At 46.4% G+C, this 21,005-nt stretch overlaps 1 protein-coding gene across 1 annotated transcript in view; it reads left to right on the top strand.

Moving 5' to 3' along the window:
* EXOC6B (exocyst complex component 6B) overlaps positions 1-21,005 on the top strand; it is a 2,452,465-nt gene that overhangs the window by 1,004,102 nt on the left and 1,427,358 nt on the right. The gene's annotated exons all lie outside the window — the stretch shown is intronic.

The following is a 21,005-nucleotide window of genomic DNA, read 5'->3' as shown; positions in this document are numbered from 1 at the left end:
GAGCACAGTGAGGGAGCCCAAACCAAACAAAGGTTCCTTGTTGTGAAATCCATACAATTTGCAATTGGTTTTGTATGGAAGCACATGGAAAATCCCAATAGTTGCAAATCACAAACCGTGCACAGGAACATTTTTTCAATACATTTCATGCCGCCTTTCCACGCAAGATATGCTAGTACAAAAATATATTCATGCTGGTTGATCTCATGTATGTCCATGCAGCCTGCATCAATATATGCCATTGTTACCATGTACTGACTCCAAGCCAGTAAAAATGTCATGCCACAGAACGTATATCCAGGCTGACTGTGTACCTTAAGTGTTATTACTGGCTAGATTGGCCTACATTCAATGTGGGCCAATTTAGCCAAGTAGTATGCTTGCTTTAACCTTGATGCATAGTCCTGTGCATCAAGGGTAAAGCAAAAAGATCATTGGCAATGCTAACAGTTTGGGCATTCGTGTAGGCATGGGAAAGGCACTTCTGTATTGGTATTAGCTGACCATTAATAGTGCTGGTGCAAAATGGTTTGAGTACCTGTTGGCTTTGCCAATGCTTGTTTTTAACACGACTTCAGCGAAAGACATGCAGGGTGTTTTTAAATCGACTGGCCAAAGGCAGACCAGATGAAGACATTTTTATTACACCAGTTCCTTGTTTACAACTCCAATGAAGTCATGCACTCTCAAGACTCCTTTGAGAAAACACTTGCAGGCACATTGAGGGCAAAGTTTGATGGCAAGGCGTGTTTAAAGCCAGCTCAAAGAGTTCCAGTGAGGAGGTGTTTTGGGTGGGGAGGGGCAGGAACTGGGTATGAATTGCCATAATAACTAAACAACATCTACAAGTCCCCCCTCATATTGCATTTCTTTCTATCTGTACTTGATGCTATCATTGGGACCGATCTTTCCAGACCCAGGATCTGGCAAATAATTACTCACCAGATTGCAAACGCAGCTCCACAATCTGTGAAATCTGTGCACTATATGTTTTTTTTAGAATGCTCTGGTGTGTTTGTGCTTAAAACTATGTTGGACAGGGATTTAAACCGTGGCTGCTAGGTTCCAAAGTGAGACACTCCCCCAAAAGACCACTTGAGGAGTCTGAGCGGGAGCCCTGTGAAATCCCTTGTCAATGTTGCACTGTACTGAAAATATTGATGTGCCTTTTGTAGGTTTAGAAGGGATACAGATTTTGAACTTTGCGGACGATAAATCCTCTGAGTGGAAGAGGCAAATGTTCATGGGGTGACTAAAATACCTATGTAATGTTGACTGGTTAGTTATCACCAGTCTGCTGGAAGGACTCGTGTGGGTATCCCACTAAATTTCTTTTTAAAGAGTATTTAATTTCTTCAATAATTCTTGAGAAAGTGTTGATAATTCCGATGAATTTATGGTAAAAATATTTTTATTCAACCATTTACATTTTTCTGAGGCCTTTGGCAAACATTATACTGTTCAATGCATTTCGGTCAATGATAGACCTTCATGAGGAACTGTTAATAAAGAAAAAAATAAAAAATTAACTAAGGTATTTGTGTAACTTTACATTAACAAAAGAAATAATCATATATTTTGAATTATGCTTAAAGTCTAACAGAGTCTCAAAAATGGCCCTCTCCGCCCAGATCTTAGTCGAGATCTTAATCGTTTCCCCCCCTTGCTCCCACCCTGTACCTAAATTCGCATGACACCGCCCGCCAACCTCTTACTTGGGTCCAGTTTGGGAGTCAGCGTAGTAGAAGTGTCACCCGATTCGCTTCTTGTCGTTCGAGTTGCCTCTTCATAGCGGGTGTTCAGAATAGTGGAGGAGTCAATGTTCCATGTCTGATGAGGCGTTCATCCTCCTAAATTTCCTGGAACCCTGCATTCTCCGTCTCCGAGGGCCTTTAGTTTGCCAAGTTTCTTCAGCATTCTTTTTTGTCAGGATGGGAGTTCCATCTGCTTGGGGGCCTAGTAATTCAGTAATGGCGTTGGAAATGTCTCTTTCTGATGTGAGTTTCATCTTTGTGCCGTCCCATTCGAATGCTAGTGAGAATGGGTAGCCCCACCGATATCTGGCACCTTTATCCTTGAGAAACTTGGTAATTGGTTGGCATTTCCTTCGCAGCGCTAGTGTAAGGGAGGACAGGTCCTGGAAAATAGTGATGCGTGACCCCTCCAGGGAAATCTGCGATGCAAGCCTGTGTGGGATGTATTTACCCATGCATCCGAGCCCTACCTCAAAACTGTGCAGTACTGACATGAAAACATCATGAATGCCAGAGCTTCCCAGAAAATGCCCAGGGAAGTGCATGAAGAATACGCGGCCACCCATTTTTGCCGATGTTATGGGCACAGAAGGACACTGCCTAAAACCACCATTGGACTACCCACACAGTCGTCTGAAACCATTGGGAATGGCAATGCCGATTGCCAAAACCAAACCCATAACTGTGGAGAATTCATTTTCTTAAATCCCAAAAAGGGGTGCAGTACCAGTACTCACCACTATCAGAAAGCCGGCGTTTTAAAACCACCAGATTTTACTTTTTTGTAGAAAACTGAATAAATGAACCCAAAACAGGCCAAAGAAAGACTTACTGAGAGGTGGATCCAATGTAAAGTTATATTCTGAAGTGACTTGAAGGTTTATAACAAGACTGGCTGAGCTGTGGATTTCAGCAGTTTAAGTAAATTTGGACTGAAAGACACTAAAAAATCTAAATGTTTAAAAGAAATGAGTGAGCTACTTTTGAGTGTCACATAGGTTGCAATTGTTTAAATGTCATAGTTTTGAACTTAGAATCAGTATTCTAGCTGCATATGTAAAAAATTGTCTTGACTTAAACTGGGGAACAAAAAGTGACATTTTATCTGAAACCTGGCTTAAGGAACTGAATTCTGCCCACCAGCTACCCCCGACAGGTGATGAAACTTGAGTCACAGCTGTGTTCCCAGGCCTATCTGCCTTTTGCTGGCCACACTAAGGATATGCCATCTCTCTGATAATTGAATTAAGGGGAGCCCCCACAGAATACAGGAGCTCTGAACAAAGCCCTGTCCTGACTCAGGCAAATGTTTCATTGGCGGCAGTCGTAAATGGAGCTTCCTCCTGGAAGCAAAGGGGAGGAGCACTGCCTGTGAGAGCAAGCTGGCTTGGCAGAACTGGAAAAACCAGAAATTCAACCTTGTGCTGGGGGAAAACCACACCCCTTTGGGGCCAGAACATAACTCTAAAAAGATGAATAACTCATAGAGCGGACATGTGAACATTTTATAAATGATACCATAATTCTTGTGATTTTTCTGCCCACATTTTAAGAGGTTTTTAGAACCGGTGGTATGTTCAGGGGAGTTTTAGCGGAAAAGAGGATATTACTCAAAATGTGTGCATGTGAAAAATCTGACACTTCATCAACTAATGTCCATACTCCTTGCGCACATGTGTGTAAATGTGGGGTAATGTCCGGTATTGCAAACCAGTTAAAAAGTGCAAAATATTGCCATTTCTGAATGCAAGCTCCCAGGAAGAGCAGAGTTTGAACAGGGTATACCTCCTGTGATATGTGAGGGGTGCGTGTAATTTTAAAACAATATGTACCTCTGCAAATATGTATTTGGTTCAAATCTAGATTTGTGTGTAAGTTGACAGGAGGAGTGGACTTTCTGCAGGCTGTAAAATGACATCACTCTGACACAACCTAGCTCCCCCAATCAGGGGAGAAATGAAAGCTTGGCCAATGATAAGTGGAGAGGGGTAGGGTCTAGTGATGCTGCACACACACCCATTTTGAAAACACATAAAAGCAGACAGACAGGACAGATAGGGACCTTCAAATCCATTTGCAGCTGGAAGCTCTGCCGGAAAATCCATACTTTACCTCCCTCAACTTTCAGAGAGCAGACAGAGAGACTTCAAAACTATCAAATATCCAGAACCAGAAACCTAGACCAGACCAGCAGAGCAGAGCTGATCCAGACCACTGTTAGCAGAACCAGAGAGAGCTGACCCAGATCACTGTGAAGTGCAGAGACCAGAGTCCAGTCTAAAACCTGACCAGATCCGTGGCGAGGCCCATTTAACTCAAGAATATAGTGTGAGTACCTAGAAAACTGCAGAACCAATCTCTTAGTTAAAATAATATAATTCAATCTATTTTAATCTAAGTAGAACTGTCTCCTAACTGTCACCTGTCATTTGTAAAGCTGTCACCTGTCATTTTCTAGTTGCAAGCTGCACTTGTCTTTTTTGAACTTTAAAATTTCAAATCTGAAAAACGACCTTTATTTAATCGCTCATATCTCCGTGACCGTTTGTGCTAGAGACTTGCAGTAATTTTCCCCTGAAAGCTGAGAATCGTGGCTTTTCTAGGAACCTAGAACCGCATTCCTACCCCCTATAGTTTTGCCGCAATCGTGAAAAACGCACTCGCGAATTTTGCCGCGATTTGCAAATTTCTCCACGTGTAAAAATCTGCTGCGGCTTGCCTTTCAGTTGCCAAAAATTCGTTTAACCTGCTAGTTACACCCTAGATCCTTGCTAAAGTGAGCCTGGACTAATATTAACTAGATACCACTCACCCTGAAACTCTAGAGGGAATTAAAAGCATTTTAGCATATTTTTTTCTTCATTTCCAGCACATTTAAAAGCATTTGGGCCTGTGTTTCCGACTTCTGTAGTCTAAGCTTGCTGGGGTGAACTGAATTACATTTGATTGCATTTCTGAGAACTGTGTGCTTCCCTTCCATTTCCCTGCATTGCATAAAGGGAGAAGGGGATTGCCAGAGAAAAGTGATTACATTGTTTTGTTGAAATCATATTGAGTATTTTCTGTATTGCATTTTCATTCAACATTACATCCATCTGAACTTATATAAAGCATTCTCTACCACCTTCTTCTGTTCCTATTCACAAGTGTGCTAGTGCCAGATTCTCCGTTGTTAATCTTTATCATATCAGATTAAGTGTGATATTCAATTATTAATTATTAAAAAGTGTGATAGATATATATTGCTTTACTTCTCAAATGAACCTTTTAACTTGCAAAACAGAACTACTTCTTGGCTCAGTGGGGTCAGGGGGATTCTGAGAGAGGGGTGTTATATAGGGGTAGTCATCCAGAACGCATGAACTGGACATAAAGATATATCAATAAGGGTTTTCATTCAGTATTCTAGACTAGGCGTTGACTTGGCTGTAGTGCGGAATTGAATCCTCTTACACCTGGCTTTATCTAGAATCCGGGCTCTGTCTGCATAATTGTGGAACCGGGCCAGAATGGACCTCGGGCTACCCGGTTTACCTCCGGCTCTGTGGATCCTGTCAATTTTGGGTGCATCTATTCCATCGTCTTCAAACAGGAGTTTCAGAATGTCATGTAGGGTTTTTTTGAGGTGTGTTTCTGATTCTCTGTCCACCTCAGGAACACCAAAGACACGTATGTTGTTCCGACGCTCTCTATTTTCTAAATCATCGACTTTTAGCCGGAGTTCCTCCTCTCTGCCCTCAATTTCCATAAGGCGGTGGTCGACCTGCATTTCAAGGATGCCTGAGGAGGTCTGGTTATGCTCAACCTCCTCAATTCTTTCCTCCATCTTGTCAATTCTGCTTGTGATCTTGTCGATCTTATTGCCTATGTCTGCTCTCATCCCTTTCATTTCCGAAAGGAGGTCAGCGATGTCACCCCTGGTCAGAGCAGCCTCTGGGTTTTTGGAGGCCATGGTGGAGGGTTCGCGCAGGGGCGGTGCTTCAGAGACCTGATTGTACTGAAATTTGGCCAATTTCTGTTTTAAGTACATAGGTCTAAAGTAGGCCTGTAATCCGTTAGGCAGGGTCACAATAGTGCTGGGTGCGGGGTTTGTAGGTCCTTACCTCAGCTACTGTGTGCGTAATGAGTGGGACGCCTGGTTATCAGGAGTAGGAGAGACTCCTCGCTGTGAGGTCCACCCCAAGCGTGTGAGGGGTCTACCTTCCGACGTGGTTTGGCTGAAGCAAGACGTCCAATGTAATCGATGAGGGCACACGCCCCAAGGTTTGCCATTTGACACAGTAACTGGGCGAACCCCTATGTAGAGGAGTCCCGTGGTTCAGGGTTGCTTTTTCAATTTTCTCCCGTGGATGTCTCTTAGCGGCCTTGTCCGTGGGCCTGCAGTCTGCGACGCAAGATGCCGCGCTTTGCACTCCGGAATGACCCGTTACTGTAGGCCGGGGTGATTGTCCTTTTCCGTCTCAGCTCTCATGGGGGTCCGCGGCTCTGCGTTGCTACCCCGTCTTTCGGGCTCCCAAGTCCGAGGAACCATCCGTGGCTCATTCGCCGGGGGTGCGAGCCGCCTCGCTGCAGTTTTGTGGGTCCGCTTACCGCTACAGCACACGGGCCGCGCGCAGACGGGGCCTCCCCGCAGACCGGGATCGCACCTCCGCGCACCGTCGGTGCTCCAATGTCCGCGCCTTTCTCTGGCGGACCGCCGCTCGAAACTGTGCAGGGGGGAGGGCGCAGTATGCGCGTTGTGCCGCTGCCACTTAGTCACTTGAAGTTGCCTGTATTCGGGAGCAAGGCCTCCGCAGGGCTCCTGCTAGGCGGGGCCTATGCTGGGCTCCGCGAGTTTGTGTCGTTTCAATGTGGAAACGGGGGAGAACTTTAGTCGGTCGGTATGAGGCGAAAACTCCACCGATTCGCTCCAGGTTTTTTGCCAGTGGCGGGGGGCACCTTCCCAAAGCTTCGTCTCAAGTCTCAGCTGCGGGGGGGTCCTAGAAGTGGGGGCTCAGACCTCTTGCAGGACCTCTGATGAGCGAGCTCAGACGGGGCACGACATCGCCCGTGCTCCCCCTTGTGGCCAGTGAATAAAAATATTTTTACCATAAATTCATCGGAATTATCAACACTTCCTCAAGAATTATTGAAGAAATTAAATACTCTTTAAAAAGAAATTTAGTGGGATACCCACACTAGTCCTTCCAGCAGACTGGTGATAACTAACCAGTCAACATTACATTAGTATTTTCCACCTCCCTAAGCAACGGGGAGGAATCTGGCGACAGGACTAAATATCTTACTAAGTACAGACTACCTTATCAATTAATAAGTAGTGCCCACTCTTTCTCTTATTTGGACATGTGACTAAAATACCTGCCCTACACCCTCCTGATCCTCCCGTCGCTGGGCCTGGCCTCTTTCACTGCGGTAGGAGGGAAGCCCCATTAAAAAAAAGTCTATTTCCACCGCTGTCTGTACGCTAAAGCAATAGTTTTGGCCTACTGGTGGCACACCTAATAACCCAAACAAAAAGAATGCCATGCAGTGGTGCAACACCATTGAGCAGATCGGGCTCTAGCTCCTTCCTGAAATGTTGGGCTTCGTTGACTCGACCTGGCTCCATGGGCGGCGCCAGCCCCTGGTCACTTTGAGGCAGAATGCCTCTTTCGATGTGTCGCCAGCCCGTAGCACTCGTTAAGGAGCAGCATCAGCATCAAACATGCAGAGCATAAAAACCTATCCATGCAATATCAACAGACTCACTTTGATAAAGCCAAAGTCTTAACTTCTGGTCTCAGCTTTTAGATGGCCCACCTCTCCAGAACAAACTGATTGATTACCCCTTTCCTAGTCTACCGTAAAGAGTGGTCAGTGAGAAAAGACAAAAGGATAGATTATCTAGTTCATCTATCCAAATAGTTGTGCCAAACAAGTAATCATTATAAAAAACACATTTTAATCAACAAACAATTCATTAGAAAATTATATGATTTATGCTTTCCCGCAACATCACAAACATTCAGAGATAATTAAAACGTCAATTTAAAGAAAAAACAGACCAACAATTGTTACATTCTTGTGCCCAAAAATTTGGATTGTGTTAGTAAGTGACATTCACCATTTATCACCATGACATCAAAATTGTTACCACATGCTATTGTGGCAGGGGAATACTGTCAATGTACAGCAAAAGCTAAAAGTTAATTTAGGAGAAAAAGACAACGTTGCTGTGGTGTCTGTGGGATGTCTACATATGTTTAGGTTGAACAGATGTCGTCAACACCTTCCCTGGTGTTCCGCTGTTTGCTTTATAGCCCTCTTCAGGACGGTACGTTGTTTTAATGGATTGACAAAAAATTCAAGGTAAATCCCCAAAGTGTCAGAATATAGTTGGAAACTAAAAGAGTAAAAAAGAGAAGAAATTCATAGACCTGTTTTAGTCAATCATTTCTAGGGTTTTAAAAACTTTTTGGCAATTTTCATACTTTGTAGAAGTTTTTATTTTCTACAGACATGCTTTCTACTGACCTTTTTGATCTTAATATGGTTAGACTGGAGCGTCGTAGTTAAAAACAGGAAATTGCTTCCTTTGTGGTGATTGCAGATTGCACTTTAAATCGTGTTCTGATTTTATATTCAGATTAAATCCTACTAGGCACTTCTTCAATTGTGTGCGCGAAACCTATTGTGAAAAAAGGGTTTGTATCATGTATTACGATATATCCTTTGCAAAAAGTTGAATATACTTTCACAGATTGAAATTAAAAAAAGGGGGGGTCACGAACTGACCTGCGTGTGTCTTAACGGTCTGTTAATTTTTGTCGTGCCGTTACGGAGCTGGATGGTCACCCCATGCAACAGTTCAGGGTGCAGACAAAATCGTCTTGTCTGTGCTTTGCCTCTGTTTAGAAACAAAATTCTAATTGTATTTTTTAGAGCAAAAAAATGTCTGCCCGGGTCATGCAGGTTTAAGCATTTGAAACATTGAGGACATGCGGCGACAGCCTATGTTGTTTTCTAACCAGTTCGTAATCAAACACTCAACAAGGGGTTTACCTTGTCTACGAATTTCTTCTCTTTTTACACTTTTAGTTTCCAACTATATTCTGACACTTTGGGAATTTACCTTGATTTTTTTGTCAATCCATTAAAACAACGTACCGTCCTGAAGAGGGCTATAAAGCAAACAGCGGAACACCAGGGAAGGTGTTGACGACATCTGTTCAACCGAAACATATGTAGACATCCCACAGCAACGTTGTCTTTTTCTCCTAAATGAACTTTTAGCTTTTGCTGTACATTGACAGTATTCCCCTGCCACAATAGCATGTGGTAACAATTTTGATGTCATGGTGATAAATGATGAATGTCACTTACTAACACAATCCACATTTTTGGGCACAAGAATGCAACAATTGTTGGTCTGTTTTTTCTTTAAATTGACGTTTTAATTATCTCTGAATGTTTGTGATGTTGGGGGAAAGCATAAATCATATCATTCTCTAATGAATTGTTCGTTGATTAAAATGTGTTTTTTATAATGATTACTTGTTTGGCACAACTATTTGGATAGATGAACTAGATAATCTATCCTTTTGTCTTTTCTCACTGACCACTCTTTAAGGTAGACTAGGAAAAGGGTTATCAAGCAGTTTGTTCTTTTCAAACCCTACATTGTTGGTCCTTATACTGCTTCATCCCCCTAAAACAAAAAATTGTGGGCCCTACCCATTCTTCTCCCACCTCTCCAGAGATTAGCATAGCACTATGAAAGTAAACAGCCTCTGAATTGGGGTGAAAGGTACGACTAGTGGCCAAAGGGAAGGTGAAATAGCGTTTCAGCTTCCTAGCTGGGCTCAGGGAATTCAGAGGGAAATGGGAGCAGGGCTGGCTAAAGATGTGTAGGGCTGGTGGGGTCTCATTTCTTTTTGATGTTTGGGGCACCCATTACTGATTGGAACAATGGTCCAAGGCACCTGTGGAGTGCTTAAATCAATAATGAAGTAAAAATAATGCAGCAAAGAGGTTCAAAGCTGCAGATTATCAGTAGGTTTCTGTGTCATAAGACTGCCAACATGGGGGCAGCTACTTGGGGAGCCCATTTCAACTTTAAAAGGTGAAAGGCCCAGATGTCATCCCTCAGGGGGGAGACCGAAAGTGCAATGGGTTTATTGGTTTATCCGCTTTCCAAATTGTCATCCAGTCCCTGCCGGGTTGACCGACAGGGCCGTGGCCAGACGGAACCGGACACAAATGTTAAACAGTGCCTGGGCTTCGCTGTTAACAAAGGTCCTGCAATTACTAACATAAAACATTTTACTGTTAGCAGCTGCATTCATATGCATACATTTTTAGGTAATTGAAATCGTGATGTGGGGTTCGCACTTGCATGCCAGGGGAGTGATTAGAAGGGAAGTGGTGACATGAGACATATCATTCTCACAGTAGTCCTTAAGTGTGACGTTTCAGAAATGCAGGCGAGAGGTAGCTGCTTGTAACATTGAAGCTTCACCAGAAAAGTCTCATTGGAATGTGAAAAGATGTTAGATGCCCACACACAAGTAGGTTTGCTCCTTCCTCACAACCTCTGAAGTTGGTGCCTCTCCCAACATTTGAAGTGTTCGTCCCCAACCCCCATCTCCCTACCTCCCCCTAACATTTTAGCCTAGGTGCACCTCAGATGCCAGGAACCCACCCCCAGTGCTGGTTATTGGGCTGGCTCTCGCCGGATCCGAGATCCGGCACCAGATGTGTAGCCGGATCTCGGGATGCGGCCAGAGTCAGCCGCCCCGAATTCCTGCTCTGTGCTGGGGAGAAGGGGGAAAAAAATGCCCAGAGCAAACTAACTTCCTCTTGTGACCCCATGTAAGAAGTCACAAGAGGAATTTACAGTCCTCAGCCACAACCTGGTTTATGTATTTATTTATGCAATGTTTGTCGGATACATGGACCCGGATTATTTATTTATTCATGCAAAGTTTGTCGGATACCTGTATCCGACAAACATTGCATAAATAAATATACAGGTATCCGACACACATTACATAAATACATACCCCTATTAAAACGATCACAGACAATGCAGCCACCTGATTGCTTTCAGAGGGGAGCTGCAGGAGTTGTGCAAGGTGGGGTTCAAGTAAAATAAAGTTTTGCTTATGGCGAACAGAAATCACCCTGTTTGAATAGTACCCAAGTGGGAGTTTTTTTTAATAAAATTGGAAGAAAATTGTGCACTGGTCAAAACTATTATCCGCATAGTGCAGTTATTAATCACCAGTGACATGGAAGTGGTTTAAAATGGAATTCATATATAGTTTGGAAAAGAAGCAACATGAAAGAAACTGGGCTGTTTTAAACTATTATTTTTGACATTTCCTCTGATCAGAGGTCAACTGCCACTTCCGCCCACTTAACCCTGCCTCCTTGGGCACCGGCCCCCCAAACGCTGCTCCCACCCCGGCCCTTGTGGGATCCCCCAACAATTTATTTCCATTTCCACCACTGCGCACCCCTTAATGAAGTGGCTCCCAGGGCGCCTAGATTTAGGGGTGAGGTTGAACACACATTCACATAAAATACTTTCACCCATGCATTCATCCACCAGTTACACAACTCCATGCGTGCATACATAAAACCAAACACAACAGTGACACAAACACCAACATGCATGCATGCATTCATACATGCATACACATATACATACTAATTTGATTTAAATACACATATAATTTAAAATAAAAAAACACTTACCTTAGCTCCATGCACCCTTCAAAAGCATCCACGCAGCCGACACGTAGACATGCTGCCTGACAGGAGAGATCTCCTCTCCCATCAGTCAGCATGTTCACGCTGAGAAACGTTAACACACTGACTGACAGGAGAGGAGTCTTCCCTTGTCATTCAGCATGTCTACGTTGTCAGCAGACTGACGGGAGGCAGCAGAGCTCACTTCTGAGCCCTGCTGTCTCCCATTATTTTGCTGTTTGTTGCGGAGCCTAACGGCTTCGCAACAAACAGCAAAATCATTGCAGGGGCAGAGAGCAGACAGCATAGTCCCCCGTGTGAATAAAGTACACGGGAGACTGTGCTGCCTTCTCCTTAGGAGAGAGGGCCGCGAGGCCCCCGCAAGCGTGAGGCCCGGGGCTGTTTGCCCCCCCTGAACCCCCCTCGTGACAACCCTAACTTTCTGCACTTTTCATTTTTCTAGTGTAGTCGATTCATTGGTTCGGGATCTTGGTGGGACCATGATGGATGCAGACGGGTCACCACTAGACAGACTTGCAGAACAGAGACCAATGCATCTGGAAGAGTCTGCATTCATCAACCGACTCTTGAGGGGCAGGAACCCCCAGCACATAAAAGAAGTAATTGAAAACCAGAGTGGGCTACCTGTATGGATTCCATTATGACCCCCTGTAAAGACCCGGAGGGGGGTGTCTGTACTTCCGCTCTCTATATGGTAGAGGAGTGGCACATAGGACGCCAGCCACGATTCTCTATTATTGGTATCATGGTCGAGCAATCAAGGCCTAGCTTCTCAGGAGGTTATGCAGGCTGGTTCTTTAGTACGGTGCAGTCCCCAAGCCCCCACAAAGGAATGTCCACACACTGTATTAGTTAAAACACAGTCTTTATATAATTAATATTCAAGGTTATGAACACGTTCACAATAACTCACTTTGTGTTCAGAAAATCAATAATGGTAAATATATACAGTTCTAAAGTGGTACACACACTGTATTAGTTAAAACAATCTTTATATAATTAATATTCAAGTTTATGAACACGATCACAATAACTCAATTTGTGCTCAGAAAATCATTAATGGTAAATATATACAGTTCTAAAGTGGTACCACAAATATTATCAGATCTCATTAAAGTGCATCAACTATACTGTCAAAATGTCACACAGATCAATAAAGCGGAAACCAGCAGTAGAGAGAGGAAGGAAAGCAAGACGGTTGAACAATTGGCAGAATACTGGTCGCTACCGTTAAACACAGCTCTGTGTGGAGATCCCCCACCTGGGCAACCTGTAGAATAAAGATACATGCCCAGTACATATATTGTTCACAATAGACTTCCCAATAGTTCTGCAACCCCAAAGTACCTGGCGTTGTAGCGTTCCTCGGCGGGGAATCGACGGCCCTTCTTGAGTGCCCTCCCTTTAAGGCAGGAGTCACGGGTTGTCGAACGTCCGACGGAGAACAAGGTGAGCTACGACGGTGAAGTGGCAGCTTCGTTCCTAGCAGTGCTTGTTGACGGGGAAGCGTAAACGTCCTTCAAGGAAGAGGCGTGCGGGGCACCTCTGTGTCGATAGGTCTGGACTGCAAAGAGTTAGAACTGTGGCCCAGCAAGGGCGTCGAGTCGTTGGCGGGAAACCCACCACCAGATACTCCTCGGCGTGTCGACGGTCAGGCCTTCTCCAGCAGGATACAGCGGCGACGATGCGGACGAGAGCATCTTTGGATTCGAAAGCTCTTAGGTAAACGGGTGCACGGCGGCTCTCGTCGGCAACAGCGGTCGGCGACAGTGGCAGACAACAGTCCGGGCCTTTCTCTTTGTGATTACGCGGCAGTCCCCGTCTCGGGTCGGCAGCCTGTCGAAGGTCAGTCTACCAGGGAAATTTGGCAAAGATCTGCTGGTGCACGATGGTCCCTCATAGCTCGGGAAGAGGGCGCCTTACCAGGTCCTCTCTGGGTCAGTCCTTGGAGAGACAGCAGCTTTCAGATTGTGAAGGAGAGCAACAGCAATTCTTCTCGTCCAGCAGGGCTTCAAGGTCAAGCTTCAGTTACTCCAGTTACTCGTCGTAGTGGACTTCAGCTTCTGAACACGATTCCTAGTAGTGAGATGTCCCCAGATATACTGTTGATCTCCCATTCATTCCGCTGGGTCATACTCAAGCATCCAATCACGACTAAGTGCATTCAGGCGGCAGGCAGCCAATCAGGCACACAGAGCATTCAGGCCATTCACTTCTCTCCAGACACTCACAAGTTATGTGTATTGGGACAAGTACCCAGCCATTCAACACTCCACACTGCATTCATACCGGCTTCGGGCTGGGCTGTCTCAGTCATTGTGTCAACCACCAGATACTAGACACCCACAACATAGAATGCGTATTCGTCACACACTCCATTTACCCAGGTCCCACCCACAGGCGTACCCACAACATACGGTCGTTGAGAAGGCTCCTGCCAGTCTGGTCAGCACTTCCCCCACACTACCATATACGGAACTTCCACCCAACAGCCAGTCAGGGGGAAGGGACAGAGTCAGGGCTTCCCAGGACTTCAGGAAGATCAAGGTAACAGGCGATGGAAGGCAAGAGGCCATGGGGGCCATTTTGTCTCCATCAGGAAGCTACCGATTCCAATGACAGGGCCTGGGCATCCCAAAATGGAGGACGCTCGGGGCACCGGTCAATTCAGCACGTAGCTGCCACCAGCCCGTACCCTGCTCTGTGGGTCACACACAGGTGCCCTAAAACATACACTAGGGGCACAGGGTTGCACCCCTACCCATGGGTGCCATAAGGTTATCCCATGCGTCTGTTCACCAAAGCCAAAGGAGAGAGCTGCACCGCCAGGAGTCCCACATGAACTCCTGTGCGGAAAACATGACGGAACACACGATAAAAAGCAGTAAAGGACAAGGATACAGAGGTCCTGCCCCTCCGATGCATTTCCAGCATCACCCCCCCCCCCCACCCCCTGTGCGGTTGAAATTCGAAAATCAGAACACAAAGTATAGGACTTGGAAAACCCCATAGTATATATGCCCCTAATTAACATACATCTGTCCTGCTTCTCGAGGGAGGGACGTGGAATTGGAAAGGGTTGTGACCATGCCCTCAAGCAAGCACTGTGAGGGCCCTACTGTCAACGCGACCCACAGGCTATATGAAGCCAAGAATTACGCACTTGCGGAGGTGGTGGAATACACGTCTTTATTTGACTACTACATAACGGTCAACTGCCAAAAGCATTGTCCCACTTGACCCCTTGGCCCCGCCCTCCTCCCTAGCCCACAGTTCCCTTAGTAACTCATGAAACCTCAGCCTAGAACCACCCACATAACAATGTGGGGTGGCTGTACAAGTCACCTTCATCATGACATCTCCTCCCTTTTTAAAGTTCAACTAGATTCGCACTTATCCCATTTCTTCAATCAGTCTAATGGGCTTTATGCGGCTGCGCTGAGGTCCTCCCTGGGCCGCAGGTTCTGAAACAGTCCAGCGATTTCCTTCAGGTTGATCTTCCTCATCAGAGGGTTCGTTGTTTCCTTGGTATGACTCATCCAGGTCTGACTGTCCATCACGGTCACTGGCTTATTCCCATCTATCAGGAATGCGACCAGGAAATCTTATAAAGCATGAAGAGTTTCTTGTGATTTCCTGTTAGCGGTCTCCACAAGCCATCACCATGTTGACTTTTTTTGCGGTCACTATTAGCATTTCCGGCGCAAAGGTCGAATATTCCTTCCGGGTCTTTGGTTGACACATTACAACTTGGTCTCCTAACTCTATCTCTCACACACTTGTGCTCTTCTTTTCCTGTCCGTGCTGTACTTCATCTTTTCTTTCTGTTCCAGATCTTGAGCCTTAACTTGTTGCTCAAGTGGTGTGGCCGATTGATTGTGTGGATTTTCAGGTAGGCGTGTTTTTATGATTCGTCGAAATATAAGGTCTGACGGGCTCACTCCTATGGTGCTATGAGGAGTATGAAGGTAGTCGCGTAATAGCTGTTATAGTGCAAGTTCAAAGGGTTTGTTCACCAGATGGGCTATCTGTAATGTTTTTGATATTTGCCTTGAAGCGCTACACAATGCCATTGGCATGGGGCCATCGTGGCGTTATTTTACGATGTATGAAGCCCATGTATTTAGCAACGTTTGCGAAATCATAACTTGTGAAAGGTGGTCCATTATCTGTCTTCAATATTTTTGGTATGCCATAGACAGATAGCATTCAATCTAATGCAGGAATGACACAGTTTGATGACATGGACTCTGATCTGTGCATCTGGAAATCTTGAATGTTCATCAATCAGCACAGTGACATATTTTCCATTTTGCAGTAGTCCAAACAAATCAACTGCCACTTCTCCCCAGACACCTCTGGGTAATTTCGACATTTGCAATGGATTTGGGGACGGCTTGGGAGCCACCAAAGTGCATAGTTCACATTTCCCCACCACTTGTTCCACTGAGGTTTCTAATTTTGGAAACCACACCTTTTCTCTCGGGAGGCGTTTTGTCAAAGCTATACCATGATGACCCTCATGAGCTAGTGCGATTACTCGTTCTCTTAGCATTGAGGTGTGATAGAGCAGATGGTTATAGACCAGTCAGTACACGGCTTGACTTGAACTGTATTTATTAATTTAACTTCTGTAACTCTAATAACAAAATGTTCTACGGTTTGCTGGCTACTTTGAACTCTGTACTTCGTCAGCCAGACTTTCTCTGCAACTTTCTCTGCTTTGTTATGCCTTAAATCTGGTGTGCTTGTTAAGAGAAAGAGTCTTTATGCCTTGGTTGGCCTGCACTCGTCCCTTCACAACAAATCCTGGCAATTAAACGACTTGGCTTTCTTGTCAATTCCCCCTTTTATCTTTGGCGAGGCAATAGGTGTGTCATTTGAGGGGTTAATGAAGCCCAGGTAGGGGCAAAAGTAAAAGCAGTATACTACTCCTTGCGGCTGCTTAGAAATGTGCTCCCCTTTCTAACACCTCAAGACTTTCCAGTAGTGGTGGGAGCTTTGGTCAATTCCCACCTTGACTACTGTGATAGTCTTATGACCGGGATCCTGAGGAAACAAATGCTAAGATTATAGAAGACCCAGAATGCGGCAGTCAGGTTAACGGCCCATCTGGGTAAAAGAGACCATGTGTCTACAGCCAGGAAAGCACTGCACTGGCTGATGGTGGAAGATCGTATCAAATTTAAGGTGGCATGCCTGGTGTACAAGTGCTACCATAAACTTGCACCTCGATATTTGAACACCAGAATTCGCCACTATTACCCAGTCAGAGACCTCCGATCAGAAGACAAACTCCTGCTATGCGTCCCGAGGACAAAATGCATCTCTAAAGGTGACATAAGGTTCTCTGCATTTGGGCCTAAGCTCTGGAACCAGCTGTCTTTTAGCATCCGCTCATGTACCACTCTGGCAAGATTTAGAAAGGAATTGAAAACCTTCCTATTTAAATGAACCTACTCCCTCATGGTTAGAGCTTTGACACTCACCTCCCAGATGGCTACAAGATACTCTCAGCACCCAGATCCTCCTGGTCCAGTGCGGGGGTATAGCCCTGATCTTTCCTGAGTGGATTCCTGCCTCTATCATTCCCACTTCTCTTTTGAATGCCTTGTCTGTAGGCTTTCTCTCTCGCCTACCCATTCTCTTACTGTGGTTACCATCTACCGGCCTCCTGGTCAAATCACCTAATTTCTCTCTGAGTGGGCAGACCTCTCCTCCTCCCTCCCTCCTGACCTCTACCACCCAACTCCTCCTCCTCGATGACCTAAATATACATATAGACTCTCCTTGCTCCTCCTCTGTACTCTTCCATGACCTCTGCGACTCCCGCTCCCTGTCCATCCTCCCCTCTGGCCCGACTCACTCTGCAGGGCACACTCTTGACGTCTTGATCTCCTCTGGCCTCCCCCTCTCCATCCTTCTGACCACTCCTCTCTCCTGGAGCAATCACTCCCTCCCTCATCTCCTCTCTCCCTCACTTCCCCCCAAGCCAAGCCTACCCCAACACTGCCACCTACCTTCTCAGACATCCGGCCCATGAAGCGTGTGTCAGTTGAGGCTTTTGCCGCCACTTTCTCTCCCCCCCCCCCTGCACCTTTGGTTGTCTCTCATCCTGATACAGCCCTGTCTCTGCTCTACTCTTCAATTTCTGATACGCTTGCTGTTCTTGCCCCGGTCATGAGGATCCGTTTGAAGTCCAAAGCCAAGTGCAATTCCTGGAATGACTCTGACCTAGCTACACTTAAATGTAAGTGTAGGGCAGCTGAGAGGAAATGGAGTACTTCCTGTTCATCCTCTGACAAACTGGCCTGTCGCCTGCTACAAAGGCAATACCGACTCTGTCCTCACCAAGAAGAGAGTCCACATTCAAGCTTGTGTCTCTGCAGCATCTAACAACTCGGCCGAACTCTTTAAAATCTGCAAAGAGCTGGCCAACCCTGCTGCAGTCTTTAACCCTCCTGTTGCCTCCCTGGCTCTTTGCAATGCCCTTGCCTCACTTCATTTAAAAAACTCAGGACATCCTGTCCACCCTCTCCACCCACACTCCTCCTCTTCCCTCTCCATTTGTGCTTGCTGACCCTCCTTTAGCCACCCTCCCACCATCCTTCCCGTCCTTTCCTCTTTTCACCCCTGACGAGGTTGCTAGACAAGTCCAATCTATGAAAGCCTCTTCAAAACAGGTTCATCCCTGTTCCTCTAAAACCATCAAGGACCACATTGATACCCTCGCTCCGGCCCTTGCTGGTTTTTGCAACCACCCCTTTGCCTCTGGATCCTTCCTCTCCCCTCTGAAGCACTCCTTTGTGCATCCTCTTCTCAAGAAACCCACAGCTGATCCTTCTTGTCCAGCTAACTATCGCCCAATTTCCATTACACCCTTTCTTCGCAAACTCCTGGAAAAGTTGGCCATCTCTCAGCTTAACCTTCATTCCAATTCTGTTGTCTGTCTCCATGACCACCAATCTGGCTTCAGAGCTGCCAGAAGCGCGCAAACTGCTCTCCTAAACATCCGTGAAGATCTGCTCACCAACCTTGACTCTAACATTCCCTCTGTCCTCATCCTCCTCGATCTCTCTTCTGCCTTCGACACGGTCAACCCCATACCATCCTGCTCAATCGTCTCCGTGAAAACTTGGGTATTACTGATCAGGCTCTGGCCTGGCTGACCTTTTTCCTCTCGGATCGACCCTCCCAGGTCCAACTTGGGTCCTTCCTTTCACCTATCTTCCTCTACCTGTGTTGTTCCCCAGGGGTCTAGACACCTCTCACCCTGGCTTTTCAACCAATACCTGGCAACTCTCGCACACTACATTGCCATTTTCTGCTCAAATTTCCAATGCTACGCTGACACTCAACTCATTTTCAGGCTTCCCTCTGCCACCTCCTCTCACTCTCTCATCTCTGGTTGCCTAACTGCCATTCAAGATTGGTGTGCTGCCAATGATCTTTGTCTGAATGCCAGCAAGACGGAGATCCTCCTCATCGGCACACCTTCACCATCCTTTCCCCTCACTCTCTGGCCTGGCCTCCCTTGGCCCTCCTCCTAGCCCCACCTGCGAGGCTAAGAACCTCGAGGTCATCTTTGACTCCACCCTTTCCTTCTCTGCCCACATCTCTGAGGTCTCTAAAAAGTCAAATCTCCGACTGCACCTCCTCTGAGGTACTCTTCCTTTCCTCTCCTTCCCCCAGAAGCTCATGGTATCTCAAGCTCTGGTTCTCACTAGCTTGGACTATTGTAACAGCCTCTTTCTAAATCTACCTGCCTCTACTCTCAGCCCTCTGCAACTAATCCAGAACAGGACTGCGAAACTTGTCTTTGGCCTCAAGCCCTGGGATTGTATCTCTCCAGCTCTGAAATCTCTTCACTGGCTCCCAGTGGATGCAAGGATTAAATTCAAAACCCTCTGCATTGTCCACAAGGCTTTCTGGGGCCTGGGTCCAAAATACCTTCAGCTATCCCTCCGCAAATACCTCCCCTCTCGAGCTCTTCGCTCCTCTACCTCCAACTCACTCAGGGTCTGTCGTTTTTCTAAGAAACAAGCTGGGGGTAGATCTGTCTTCGGCTGGTGCCTCCCTCTGGAACAGCCTCCCTGCCACTCTAAAACTTGAGGAGAACCATCTCCGGTTCCGGAAGCACCTCAAGACCTTCCTCTTTTCTTCTGCCTTCGCTCCCCATCTCCCCTGCTGATCTGCTCTCTCTTAGCACTGTGCACCTGGCCACCCTCTGTCTTTTGGGCAAAGGTACCTGCTCATCCTGTCACCCTCCCGCACTGCCTCCGGGCCACCCCTTGCACTGGGGTCTGTATCTGTACCCATACAGCCTCCCTTTTTTCTTCCTGCACTTATCGGACCTACCCTGTCTGCTGGCTTAAACCTAGCACTTGCAAATTGCTGGCAGCATTACCACTGTTTGTTGCTTTTATTATTTATTTATTGTTATTTATCTGTTTCTCCTCTGCTTCGCACTTTCCACCTCTCCCCCCTTCCATGCACTTTTCCCCTGCCCCCTCTCCCATGCACTGGCGCGTTCTCAATGTCACTGGGCCTAGTAAGATCGCTGTTTTGTTCTCCCCTGTTCCCCTCCCTTGCCTTGTCGCGCTCTGAAACACTTGTTTACGAGCGCGATAGAAATAAAATATCAATCAATTAATCAATCAATACTTCAGGCTTCCACAGTGATACGCTCAATCCCCTAGTTAACATCTGCGCCCGAATGCAGTTTCTGCCAGTTGTGCACAAGAAATGATTCAAATTCAATGTCGAATTGCAGTCCGACTCACTTCCTATTAATGGTTTTCTCCACATGCAGAAACTAAGGAAGTCTTTCTCTGTGTTCCATTATGGGATCCTTCTCTCTCCTTCTCTCTGCTCTTCAATCTTTCCTTATAACACTTAGCAAAACAGGCTTCTCACCACGTCCGTGGTCTCTCATACTCTTTTGGGGTGTTTCTGAGGAAGTCCGGCCCCTCCTCGAATCACACGTACCAGCAGCTGTTCCTCTGTGGGCCTTTCGTACGTCTCACTGGCCTGGTTCGGCGCACCATTGAGCCTCTCTGACTGTCTGGCTTTTCGGAAAGGTTCTAGCCAGGCCCTGCCCCCGCAACAGTGGGGGCTAGAGCAGCGCTCCGCGGCTCCTCTCAGTTGATCTGTCAGCTCCGGCAGGATCGTGTTGTCAGCCTCTTCCCTGCCAGGGAGGGGATGAGCCAGAGCTATGACAGGCCTCACAGCTGCTCTGACAGCCTCACCCTCTGGAGCTGTATTGATCGTGTCGTCAGCTGTTCGGCTGAGTCTATCATCAGTCGCTTGGCCTTTAGACGCTTCCTGACCTCTACGCTCACTTTGTTTCTCCGTCTCTCCTTTTAACTCGGCTCGTACAATTTAAAATACAACTTCACGAGACGCTCAACAGGAGCATGCCTCGACTTAACACCCGGGCAAGGTTTTGTCAACATGCCCATTCATAAACTGCCTCCTCTTCAGAAGCAACTCCTTCCT

This window comes from Ambystoma mexicanum, chromosome 6q (genome assembly GCF_040938575.1).
Source record: "Ambystoma mexicanum isolate Mex_15411 chromosome 6q, UKY_AmexF1_1, whole genome shotgun sequence".
Classification (NCBI taxonomy): domain Eukaryota; kingdom Metazoa; phylum Chordata; class Amphibia; order Caudata; family Ambystomatidae; genus Ambystoma; species Ambystoma mexicanum.
Note: the sequence above shows the minus strand (reverse complement) of the source record. Positions and strands in the feature narration are given on the sequence as shown.